At 37.4% G+C, this 12,269-nt stretch overlaps 1 long non-coding RNA gene across 1 annotated transcript in view; it reads left to right on the top strand.

Annotated features, from left to right (window-relative positions):
- The window catches only part of LOC138849247 (uncharacterized), a 57,254-nt gene that overhangs the window by 29,221 nt on the left and 15,764 nt on the right, over positions 1-12,269 (top strand). The window lies entirely within an intron of this gene.

Raw genomic sequence — 12,269 nt, 5'->3', positions numbered from 1 at the left:
GTAGATTTCTTTATTGTTTTAAAGATTCATTTATTTATTTCATGCAGAGTTATAGACACAGAGAGAGAAAGAGAGAAAGGTCTTCTATTCATTGGTTCACTCCCCAAATGGCCACAATGGCCAGAACAGGACTGATCTGAAGCCAAGAGACAGTAACTTTTTCCAGGTCTCCCAAATGGGTGCAGGGGCCCAAGTACTTGGACCATCTTCTACTGCTTTCCCAGGCCATAAGCAGAGAACTGGATCAGAAGAGGAGCAGCTGGGAGATGAACCAGCACCCATATGGGATATTGGTGCCTCAGGCGGAGGCTTAGCATACTACTCCACAGCGCCAGCCTCAGATTTACTTTTTATATGTTTTCCAGCCACTCTGTTTATAAGAATTCAAATTAATGCTAAAATAGTAAGTCATAGCAGATTTCAGGAAATGAACTTAATTTCTGCCAAAAGAAGCCCTGGAGCTCCTAAAATGGCCAGATTTCATGTGGAATACTAACTCCCTCCATCTCTCAATTTAAATGAATCACTCCTAGGACTTGCACTGAAAATTTCTATCTTTCATTCAGGATTGCTTAATTAGCCTATTTTTACTTACAATTCTCTTTTTTGTTAAAAAATAAAAGCTAAAATATTAAATTCCAAAACTAAGTGAATTTAGAACATTTGGTAGATGCTCATTGGTTGATTAAATTTACAGTTTCATCATAAATCTATTCACTAAGGACTCTAAAAATGAAATACTAAATCTACCTAGGAATTTGTTTCTCACAAACCTGCACTTCTTTGCTCTTTCTAGTGTCACCTGTGTTGTCGTTGCCTTCATGGTACCTGAGTTGAGTGACTACAGCACGAAGCTGCTGCCTACGTACATGAAACTCCCCTAATGGCATCTCTATGTCATCTGAATCATATCAGTGTACACATGTACACATCTCTCATTGATCTAGGTACACATTGATCTAGGTAGTTTTCCTCCTGAATCAGAAGTACAAGAGACATTTACCCCAAATAAACCTTGAAGATTTGTACATCATCCTTTTTGATTATACCACTCACATCAGCATCTTTTTAGCTTGTTTAATGTTTCTTTGGATTTTTTAAGATTATTTATTTGAAATGCAGAGTTACACAGAGAGAGAGGTAAAGAGAGAGAGAGAGAGAGATCTTGCATCTGCAGGTTTACCCCTAAGTGGCCACAATGCCTAGGATGTGGTCAGGATGAAACTAGGAGCCAGAAGCCACATCCAGGTTTCCCCTGTGGGTGGTTGGGGCCTAATTCATTGGGCCATGTTACGCTGCTTCCCCAGGAGCTTTAGCAGGGAGCTGGATCAGATGTGAAGCAGCTGGGACTCAAACTGATACTCATATGGGACGTTAGCATCAAGGCAGCAGCTTAACCTGCACTGCCACAATGCCAACCCCAGTTTGGGCTTTCTTTTTTTTAAAAACTTTTATTTAATGAATATAAATTTCCAAAGTACAGCTTATGGATTACAATGGCTTCCCCCCAATAATGTCCCTCCCACCCACAACCCTCCCCTTTCCCACTCCCTCTCCCCTTCCATTCACATCAAGATTCATTTTCGTTTCTCTTTATATACAGAAGATCAGTTTAGCATACATTAAGTAAAGATTTCAACAGTTTGCTCCCACACAGAAACATAAAGTGAAAAATACTGTTTGAGTACTAGTTATAGCATTAGATCTCAATGTACAGCACACTAAGGACAAAGATCCTACATGAGGAGCAAGTGCACAGTGACTCCTGTTGTTGACTTAACAAATTGACACTCTTGTTTATGGCATCAGTAATCAACCTAGGCTCTTCTCATGAGCTGCCAAGGCTATGAAAGCCCCCTGAGTTCACTGACTCTGATAATTTTTAGACAAGGCCATGGTCAAAGTGGAAGTTCTCTCCTCCCTTCAGAGAAAGGTACCTCCTTCTTTGATGACCTGTTCTTTCCACTGGGATCTCACTTGCAGAGATCTTTCATTTAGGTGTTTTTTTTTTTTTTTTTTTTTTCCAGAGTGTCTTGGCTTTCCATGCCTGAAATACTCTCATGGGCTTTTCAGCCAGATCCACATGCCTTAAGGGCTGATTCTGAGGCCAGAGTGCTGTTTAGGACATCTGCCATTCTATGGGTCTGCTGTGTATCTCACTTCCCATGTTGGATCATTCTCTCCCTTTTTGATTCTATCAGCTAGTATTTGCAGACACTAGTCTTGTTTACGTGATCTCTTTGGTTCTTAGTCCTATCATTATGATTAATTGTGAACAGAAATTGATCACTGGGACTAGTGAGATGGCATTGGTACATGCCACCTTGATGGGATTGAATTGGAATCCCCTGGTATGTTTCTAACTCTACTGTTTGAGGTAAGTCAGCTTGAGCATGTCCCCAATTGCAGATCTCTTCCCTCTCTTACTCCCACTCTTATATTTAACAGCGATCACTTTTCAGTTAAATTTCAGCACTTAAGAAGGATTGTGTATTGATTACAGTATTCAACCAAAAGTATTAAGTAGAACAAATTAAAAAAATACTAAAAGGGGTAACATATCAAGTTGCTCATCAACAGTCAGGGTGAGGGCTGATCAAGTCACCGTTTCTCATAGTGTTCATTTCACTTTAACAGGTTTCCTTTTTGGTGCTCAGTTAGTTGTCACCTATCAAGGAGAACAAGTGGTATATGTCCCTTTGGGATTGGCTTATTTCACTCAACATAATGTTTTCCAAATTCCTAACAGGGATCACTTTTCCGTTAAAATTTAAACACCTAAGAATAATTGTGTGTTAATTACAGAGTTCAACCAATGGTACTAGAACAAAAAAAAATACTAAAATGGATAAAGTATTACATGGTACATCAACCGTCAGGACAAGAGCTGAAGCAAGACCCCTACCTTTCACCTTACAGAAAAATTCACTAAACATGGATTAAAGACTTAAATCTACGACCTGACACCATCAAATTATTACAGAACATTGGAAAAACCCTGCAAGATATAGGTACCGGCAATGACTTCTTGCAAAACACCCCAGAAGCACAGGCAGTCAAAGCCAAAATTAACATTTGGGATTGCATCAAATTGAGAAGTTTCTGTACTTCAAAAGAAACAGTCAGGAAAGTGAAGAGACAACCGACAGAATGGGAAAATATATTTGCAAACTATGCAACAGATAAAGGGTTAATAACCAGAATCTACAAAGAAATCAAGAAACTCCACAACATCAAAACAAACAACCCACTTAAGAGATGGGCCAAGGACCTCAATAGACATTTTACAAAAGAGGAAATCCAAATGGTCAACAGACACATGAAAAAGTGTTCACGATCACTAGCAATCAGGGAAATGCAAATCAAAACCACAATGAGGTTTCACCTCACCCCAGTTAGAATGGCTCACATTCAGAAATCTACCAACAATAGATGCTGGAGAGGATGTGGGGAAAAAGGGACACTAACCCACTGTTGGTGGGAATGCAAATTGGTTAAGCCACTATGGAAGTCAGTCTGGAGATTCCTCAGAAACCTGAATATAACCCTACCATTCAACCCAGCCATCCCACTCCTTGGAATTTACCCAAAGGAAATGAAATCGGCAAACAAACAAGCTGTCTGCACATTGATGTTTATTGCAGCTCAATTCACAATAGCTAAGACCTGGAACCAACCTAAATGCCCATCAACAGTAGACTGGATAAAGAAATTATGGGACATGTACTCTATTGAATACTATACAGCAGTCAAAAACAAGGAAACCCGGTCATTTGCAACAAGATGGAGGAATTTGGAAAACATCATGTTGAGTGAATTAAGCCAGTCCCAAAGGGACAAATATCATATGTTCTCCCTGATCGGCAACAACTACCTGAGCACCAAAGGGGAAACTTGTTGAAATTTAAATGGACACTATGAGAAACAGTGACTTGATCAACTCTTGTCCTGACGGTTGATGTACAATGTAATACTTTATCCATTTTAGTATTTTTTTTTTGTTCTAGTACCATTGGTTGAACTCTGTATATAACAGTTTGGGCTTTTTTAAACACGGAATCCCTTCATACAGTTGGTGATGAAGATAAACTTTTAAACAGCATTGTAATCAACACTTAGGGGTTCATTGCAATGTTTTAACTCATAACTTAGCATACATTTTTAATGAATTGAGGTCTAATAACTCTAGATTTCAGATTCTAGAATAATTTTGGTCTAGTTACTACTATTCATCTCTCCTTTCTAGACTGTCTAATTCAAAAGTCACTTTCTATAAAAATCATAGTGCTAAGTATGATTATTTAATATTTTCAAAGAGGTAGGGAAGTCTTATTTGTAGCTGTCATCAGGATTGCTTTACAAAAAGAAAATATATTTGCTCAGGGAAAATTAAATATGAATAACTACAATGTATTGCCAAAATGATTGACAATAGAAGATTTCATTTACAAGGAAGTTGATAGAAACGTTCTAGGTATAAATACAACATATTTATTAATCTTATTAATCTAGAGAGAGGAAGAAGGGGGTGCAGGTAGTAAGATGGTAGAAGACTCTATAAAGGAGCTGCAAAAATTATTTTTATTTTAAAAGCAGAGTTGCACAGAGAGAGAGAGAGAGAGAGAGATGGGGGAGAGAGAGAGAGAGAGAGAGGGGAAGGGACAGAGAGAGCAATCTTCCATCCTCTGGTTCACTCCCCAAATGGCTACAATGGATGGGGCTGGGCCAGACTGAAGGCAGGAGCCAAGAGATTCTTTCAGGTCTCCCACGTGGGTGCAGGGTCCCAAATACTTTAGCCATGTCCTGCTTCTTTTCCTAGGCATTATCAGAGAGCTGGGTCAGAAGTGGAGCAACAGGGACTCAAACCAGGGCCCATATAGGACACCAGTGTCAGAGGCAGTGGCTTTACTTGCTACACCACAACGCTGTCTTCTGGAATGCTGCTTAAGTTCCAGCTACTCTGCTTAACTTACTGCTAATGTGCCTAGGGAGACAGAAGAAGATGGTACAAATACCTGGGCCACCCACATGGGATCTAGTCTGGAGTTCCTGACTTCTAGATTTGGCCTGGCCCAGACCTGGCTGTTGCAGCCATTGGAGAGTGAACCAGTACATGGAACATCTCTCTCTCTCTCTCTCTCTCTCTCTCTCTCTCTCTCTCCTTTTCCTGTCTCTTCATCCTCTTTCTTTTACTCTGCCTTTCAAATAGAAAAATTGAGGTGAGAGAGAGAGAGAGAGAGAAAGAGTTCATAATGGGCCAGGAGTTTTGGCATATTGGGTTAAGCCATTGTTTTGGACACAGGTCTCTTATATTAGAGTGCTGATTTGAGTCCTGGCTGCTATACATCTGACCTGGTTTCATGCCATTGCACCCTGGGACATGGCAGATGATGTCTAAAATGCCTGGGTCCCTGTAACACATATGTAAATTCTGGATGGCATTCCAGGGTCCTGGCTTTCTCCTTGTCCAACCTAACTCTGTCTCTCTCTCTTTGCTTTTTAAGTGTACAAAAAATAAAAACATAAAAAAATTCATTATTATTTTTAAAAGAAAATAAAATTGAAATAATAATTCCCTTTTCCATGGGGATAGGAGACTGACCTAGAGGTAAAGATTCCCATGTCCCCAATCAGAGTACCTGGCTTTGAGCCTAAGTTCAGCTCCCAATTCTAGCTTCCTGCTGTTGACTTAAATGGGGCCTATAAAGTCACCCAGGATGCTGTCAATGTTGTGAAAAAGCCTCGAAGTTTGTTGCCAGATAAAATAACCTTTCAACAACCCTCTGCTGCGGGAGATCTTCTATCTGCTGGTTCACTCTACAGCTGGCCAGATCTGCCAGAGCTTGGTCCATCCAAAGCCAGGATGACCTCTCTGTCTCTCCCTCTCTCCCTCTCTCTAACTTTGCCTTTCACTTAAATTAAATATATATTTTTAAAGAAGACAACATATGCATAAAAATTTGTGTTGTGTTTTAAAATAATTTGTTGTGAAAAAAATTAGTTTTATAGGGATTATATATGGTATAACATTCAGATATGATGTTTAATGTATGTGCTATTAAATATGATTGTATGCATGTATATTCAGAATAACTCTGCTGTGAAGAATACGTTATTTCATTCATCCTAGTACCCACATTATATTAGAGTACAAGATCTTATTTAGAGGCAGGTGTTGTGGTCCAGCTGGTAAAGCTGCTGCCTGTAATGTAGGCATCCCCTGTGGGAGCCAATTTGTGTTCTGGCTGCTCTGTTCCTGGAGCTCGGCTTCCGCCTGGCACAGTCTCGGTTATTGTGGCAATCTAGGGAGTGAAACAGGACATGGAAGTGCCCTCTCTCTCTCTCTCTCTGACCTTCACATAAATAAATAAATATTTGTAAATATTTTTCAAAAAAATCCTATTTATACTTTTACAGGTAAAAATCTTAAATTCCTTCAGTGTTGTGGTGCAGTGGGTGAAGCTGCCACTTTGGATTGTGACATCCCATATCAGAATGCTGGTTCTTGTGTTTTGGCTGCTCTGCTACTGATCCAGGTTCCTGCTAATGCGTCTGGGTAGGCAGCAGATGATGGCTTCCTGACACCCATGTAGGTGACCTGGATGGAGCCTCAGGTTCCTGGTTTCAGCCTGGACCAACCCTGGCTCTTGCATTCATTAAGAAGTCAAGCAGCGTGTGGAAGATTTCTGTGCTTCCAACGGGGCACTCTGCTATGCACTAGAGATGTCTCAAGCAGCAGCTTGATTTTCTGTGCCACAATACTTGCTAAAAATATATTTTATGATCCTAAATAGTCAAGGAGAAATCAGGGTTAAAAGGAAAGAGGAAACTGGTTATGGAAATATATATATATATATATATATATATGGCATGACTCATTAATTAATCAAACAAGAATTTGCCAATAGCAATCCCAAGCCCGGTCTGGCGCTCATCTATTTTCTCATTTTTTAAGGTAAACAATTTTCATACATTTCATATACAGATTTAAGAGCATAGTGATACTTCCCATTATAATCTCCCTCCCGCTCTTGCTCTCACCTTCCGTCTTCTTTCATTTCTCATTCCTTCTTTCAATTTTTATAATTATCTACCTTCAGTTTATTTTATACTTATATGATTAACTCAATAATAAGTAAAGACAAAAAAATGTTCCTTAACAGTAGAGTCAAGAGCTATAAACAATCATCAAATCTCAAAATGTCAATTTTCACTCATATACATTACATTTTTGATACTCTACTAGTTACCACAGATCAGTTCAAACATACAGTATTTGTCTTTTCAAGACTGGCTTATTTCACTAAGTATAATGGTTTCCAGTTACATCCATTTTATTGGAAAAGACAGAATTTCATTCTTTCTTTTATGGTTGAGTAGTATTCCATACTATATATATACCACAATTTCTTTATCTGGCTATCGTTGATGGACATCTGGGTTGACTCCATATCCTAGTTAATGTGAGTTGAGCTGCAGTAAACATGGGAGACTGATAGGTCTTTTATGTGCTGATTTCATTTTGTTTGGGTAAATTCCCAGGAGTGGGATTGCTGGGTCATACGGTATATGTAATTTCAGATTTCTGAGGTGTCTTCATACACTTCATACATTCCCACCAGCAGTGGATTAGGGAACCTTTCCACCCACATTCTCAACAACATTTGCTATATTTTGATTTCTGTGGGAGAGCCATTCTAACATTGGTTTGGTGAAACTTCATTGTAGTTTCATTTGCATTTCTTTGATGGCTAAGTGATCCTGAACATTTTTTCATGTGTCCATTGGTCATTTGACTTTCCTCTTTTGAAAAAAATGCCTGTTCAGGTCCTTTGCCCATTTCTTAAGTGAATTGTTTGCTGTATTGTTGCTGAGTTTCTTGAGTTCTTTATAAATTCTAGATTTTAACTCATTATCAGTTACATAGTTTTCAAATATTTCCTCCCATTCTGTTGGTTACCTTTTCACTTTGCTGAGCTGTATTTTTTTTTTTTTTTTTTTTTTTTTTTTTGTTAACGCAGAAGTTTCTCAGCTTTATGTAATCCCATTTGTCAGTTTTGGATTTGATTCCTTAAGCTTCTGGGGTCTTTTCAAAGAAGCCTTTGCTTATGCCAATATCTTACAGAGTTTCCCCAGTGTTCTATTCTAGTACGTTGGTGGAAGATTTAGATTATTGATCTATTTTGAGTGGATTTTTGTCTAAGGTATAAGGTATGGGTCTTGTTTCATATTTTCACACATGGATTTTCACACATGGAGATCAAATTTTCCCAACACAATTTGTTGAAGAGACTGATCTTTTTCCAAGAATTGATTCAGGATCCTTTGTCAAATATTAGTTGATTGTAGATGGATGGATTAATTTCTGGAGTTTCTATTTTATTCCATTGGTCTAGATGTCTATTTTTGTGCCAGTACCAGGCTTTTCTGATTGTAACTGCCCTGTAGTATGTCTGAAATCTAGTATTGTGATGCCTCCTATTTAGTTTTTGTGGTTTGTGTTAGCTATTCAGGGTCTCAAGTATTTTCATATGTACATTTTTTTTCTAGACCTGAGAAGAAAGATATGACAAAGAAAGAGAATTATAGACCAATATTACTGATGAACAGAGATGCAAAAACCCTCAATAAAATGCTAGCTATTGGAATCCAACAACACATCAGAGAGCATTCATCTGGACCAAGTGGTATTTATTCCTGATTTGCAGGGATGGTTTAAAATATGCAAATCAATAATTTTATAAATCACATTAACAAATTGAAGAATTAAAAACCATTATCTCCATAGATGTAGAGAAACCCTTCAATAAAATATAATGTGCTTTCATGATAAAAACTTTAAGTAAATTATGTGTAGAAGGAATATTCCTCAGTACAATCAAGGCAATTCATGATAAACTCACAGCCAGTATCATATTGAATGGGAAAAATTGGAACCATTTCCACTAAGATCCTGAACCTAAAAAGGATGCCCACTTTAACCATTGCTGTTTAATATAGTCCTGGAAGTTTTAGACACAGCCATTAAGCAAGAAAAATAAATCAAAGAATATAAATTGGAAGAAAGAAATCAAATTATCTCTGTATGCAGATGTCATGATTCTATATCGAAGGCCACCAAAAGACTCCACTTAGATTCTCTTGGAACTCATAAGAAAGTTTGGTAAAGTTGCCTGGGAAAGAACTTGTAAGATCAGTATCAGTCACAATAGCTACAAAACTTTAAATACCTTGGAATACATTTAACCAAGGAGGTGAAAGATCTCTATGATAAAATTACAATACATTAAAAAAAATAAGACACAAGAAAATGGAAAAATCTTCCATGCTCATGGATTGAAAGAATTAATATAAGCAAAATGACCATACTGCTGAAAGCAATTTACAGATTCAATGCAATCCCCCTCAAAATATCATAGGCTTTTTTTTTTATCTTTTATTTAATGAATATAAATTTCCAAAGTACGACTCATGTGTTACAATGGCTTCCCCCCCCATACCGTCCCTCCCACCCACAACCCTCCCCTTTCCCACTCCCTCTCCCCTTTCATTCACATCAAGATTCATTTTCGATTATCTTAATATACAGAAGATCAGCTTAGTATACCTTAAGTAAGTATTTCAACAGTTTGCTCCCACACAGAAACATAAAGTGAAAAATAATAGATGATTTTTTTAAATGATGATGAAATCAGATCAGACCTATTGTCATGTTTAATCCCAGTGAGAGTCAAGTTGGGAATTGATAATTTCTTTTTTTTTTTTTCTTTTCTTTTTTTTTTTTACAGAAGATCAGTTTAGTGTACATTAAGTAAAGATTTCAATCGTTTGCACCCCCATAGAGACACAAAGTGAAATATACTGTTTGAGTACTCGTTATAGCATTAAGCCTCAGTGTACATCACGTTAAGGACAGAGATCCTACATGAGGAGTAAGTGCACAGTGACTCCTGTTGTTGACTTTACAAATTGACACTCCTGTTTATGGCATCAGTTATCATAGGCTTTATTAAGGCAAATGTTTAACAAATGGGAGGAATTTAGAGAAACAGGAAGTTACTTCATTTGTGTGTGATTATACATTCAATAGCTCTTAGTTTTACAGAGATCACTAAGTGGCTAAATATACTCCTGTTTCTCATGAATTCTCTGCCTCTCCTATGGGAAAATACAGAATTAACCTTTGTTCCAAAATATTAGCATTTAACAGAGTTAAAATAATGACCTGTTCCATGCTTAATTTCATGTTTACAATTCCAACTAGTGTAGAAGTTTCTGTTTAAGTTTCTGGACTTTTTTTTTTTTCTAATTCATTGGTTATGATTTTTTGCTTGCTTTTGATGTTACTCATTTGTTTTTGGACCAAGTTTCAACCATGTGGCTGAGACTTTTGTTTCGTAATAGTACAAAGCTATATCAGAGCACTTCTAAAAATGTAACTGGGTGTAAATTAAAAAAAAAAAAAACTACCATGTTTGATTAATATTAGACATCTAACTTGAACTGACAGAACAGCACATTTCTTGTATCTGGTTGTTTATGTCATAAGCTCTGGATTACAAAGTATTGGATTTTCTTACATACTGAGCTTATATGCTTATACATGACATAAGTCTTGATATGGTTGTTAAATACCAACACTACAATGAAATCCCAATTTGTAAATGAAGTTAATTTTGCTAAATTTATAGCTTAGAGTAGAGAATCAATAAGCTCTACGTAAATAAATAAGAGGGTTTTAACTTCTTAGAGGGACATATTAGATGAGATTAGCATGATATTGAATTTTCCTGTTAATTCTGTCTTTAATTAATGTTCTAAAAAAGTTATGTTGTCATTTTCCTATAAGTATTTAACTCTATAAAGCACTCTCACTCAAAAATGCAAATAAATTCTGACATATATTTGATAGTTTGCCTTTATAAGGGAAATCTGACTGAAAACTTAAATGTTACCATGAAATGAGTATTAATGTCACAAAAATCAAGTTTCCCAGAACATGAACTTAAGAGCTGTCTTTTGTTCCCTCCCGACCAGCTCCAGAAAGAAGTAGGAATGTGTTCGTTTTACTAACAACAAATAAATTTTAATCAGTGCCCTGTTGGTATTAAATGGGATTCACATACAAATAACTTGATCTTTTTATTTTGATTATTAACTCTTTTTCCCTTCACATTAAAGCGAAAACAATCATTTCCAATTTAAAAGGGTATGGAAAAAAAGCATTCTATTTTTATGACAAAAATATTTTTACCAGAAACTTTTATTGAATGCCTAGCAGGTAAAATATAATATGGATCTAATATAGGAAAGTTTAAAACTAATACTGTGTACAGAGGATCTTAAAATCAAAAGAAATTTTAAATTAACAATACCAAGCAGTTTTTGATAAAAATATTAAGTTTACTTATCTTAACAAAAGATATGATTGCCTAGCAGGCTAGATTGTTCAGTGGAAATGTCATTGAGTTTTGAAAACAACAAAAAAAAATGATCTCTGAAAGTAACGAAGCCAAAAATATTTGATGTGGAGTTTTGCTCATGGTTCACACCCATGCAATAGCTTTGTCATGATTTTATATTGGCCAGCATCTTACCAAGATCATTATGAGGTAAGGAGATAGACATCGTGAACTGTGTGAACCTTACTAGCCACGTTTTTCTTTTCTTTTCTTTTCTTTGAAAGATTTATTTATTTATTTGAAAGTCAGAGTTACACAGAGAGGGGAGAGGCAGAGAGAGAGAGAGAGGTCTTCCATCCGATGGTTTGCTCCTCAATTGGTTGCAATGGCTGGAGATGCGCCGATCCAAAGCCAGGTGCCAGGAGCTTCCCCCAGGTCTCCCACGCCGGTGCACGGGCCCAAGCACTTGGGTCATCTTTTACTGCTTTCCCAGGCCACAGCAGAGAGCTGGATAGGAAGAAAAGCAGCTGGGTCTCGAACCAGCGCCCTTATGGGATGCCAGCGTTTCAGGCCAGGGCGTTAACCTGCTGATCCACAGTGCCAGCCCCACGTTTTTCTTCTTTCTTTCTTTCTTTCTTTCTTTCTTTCTTTCTTTCTTTCTTTCTTTCTTTCTTTCTTTCTTTTTCTTTCTTTCTTTCTTTCTTTCTTTTTTGACAGGCAGAGTGGACAGTGAGAGAGAGAGAGAGAGAGAGAGAAAGGTCTTCCTTTTGCCGTTGGTTCACCCTCCAATGGCCGCCGTGGCTGGCGCGCTGCGGCCGGCGCACCGCGCTGATCTGATGGCAGGAGCCAGGAGCCAGGTGCTTTTCC

This window comes from Oryctolagus cuniculus, chromosome 4 (genome assembly GCF_964237555.1).
Source record: "Oryctolagus cuniculus chromosome 4, mOryCun1.1, whole genome shotgun sequence".
NCBI lineage: Eukaryota > Metazoa > Chordata > Mammalia > Lagomorpha > Leporidae > Oryctolagus > Oryctolagus cuniculus.
Note: the sequence above shows the minus strand (reverse complement) of the source record. Positions and strands in the feature narration are given on the sequence as shown.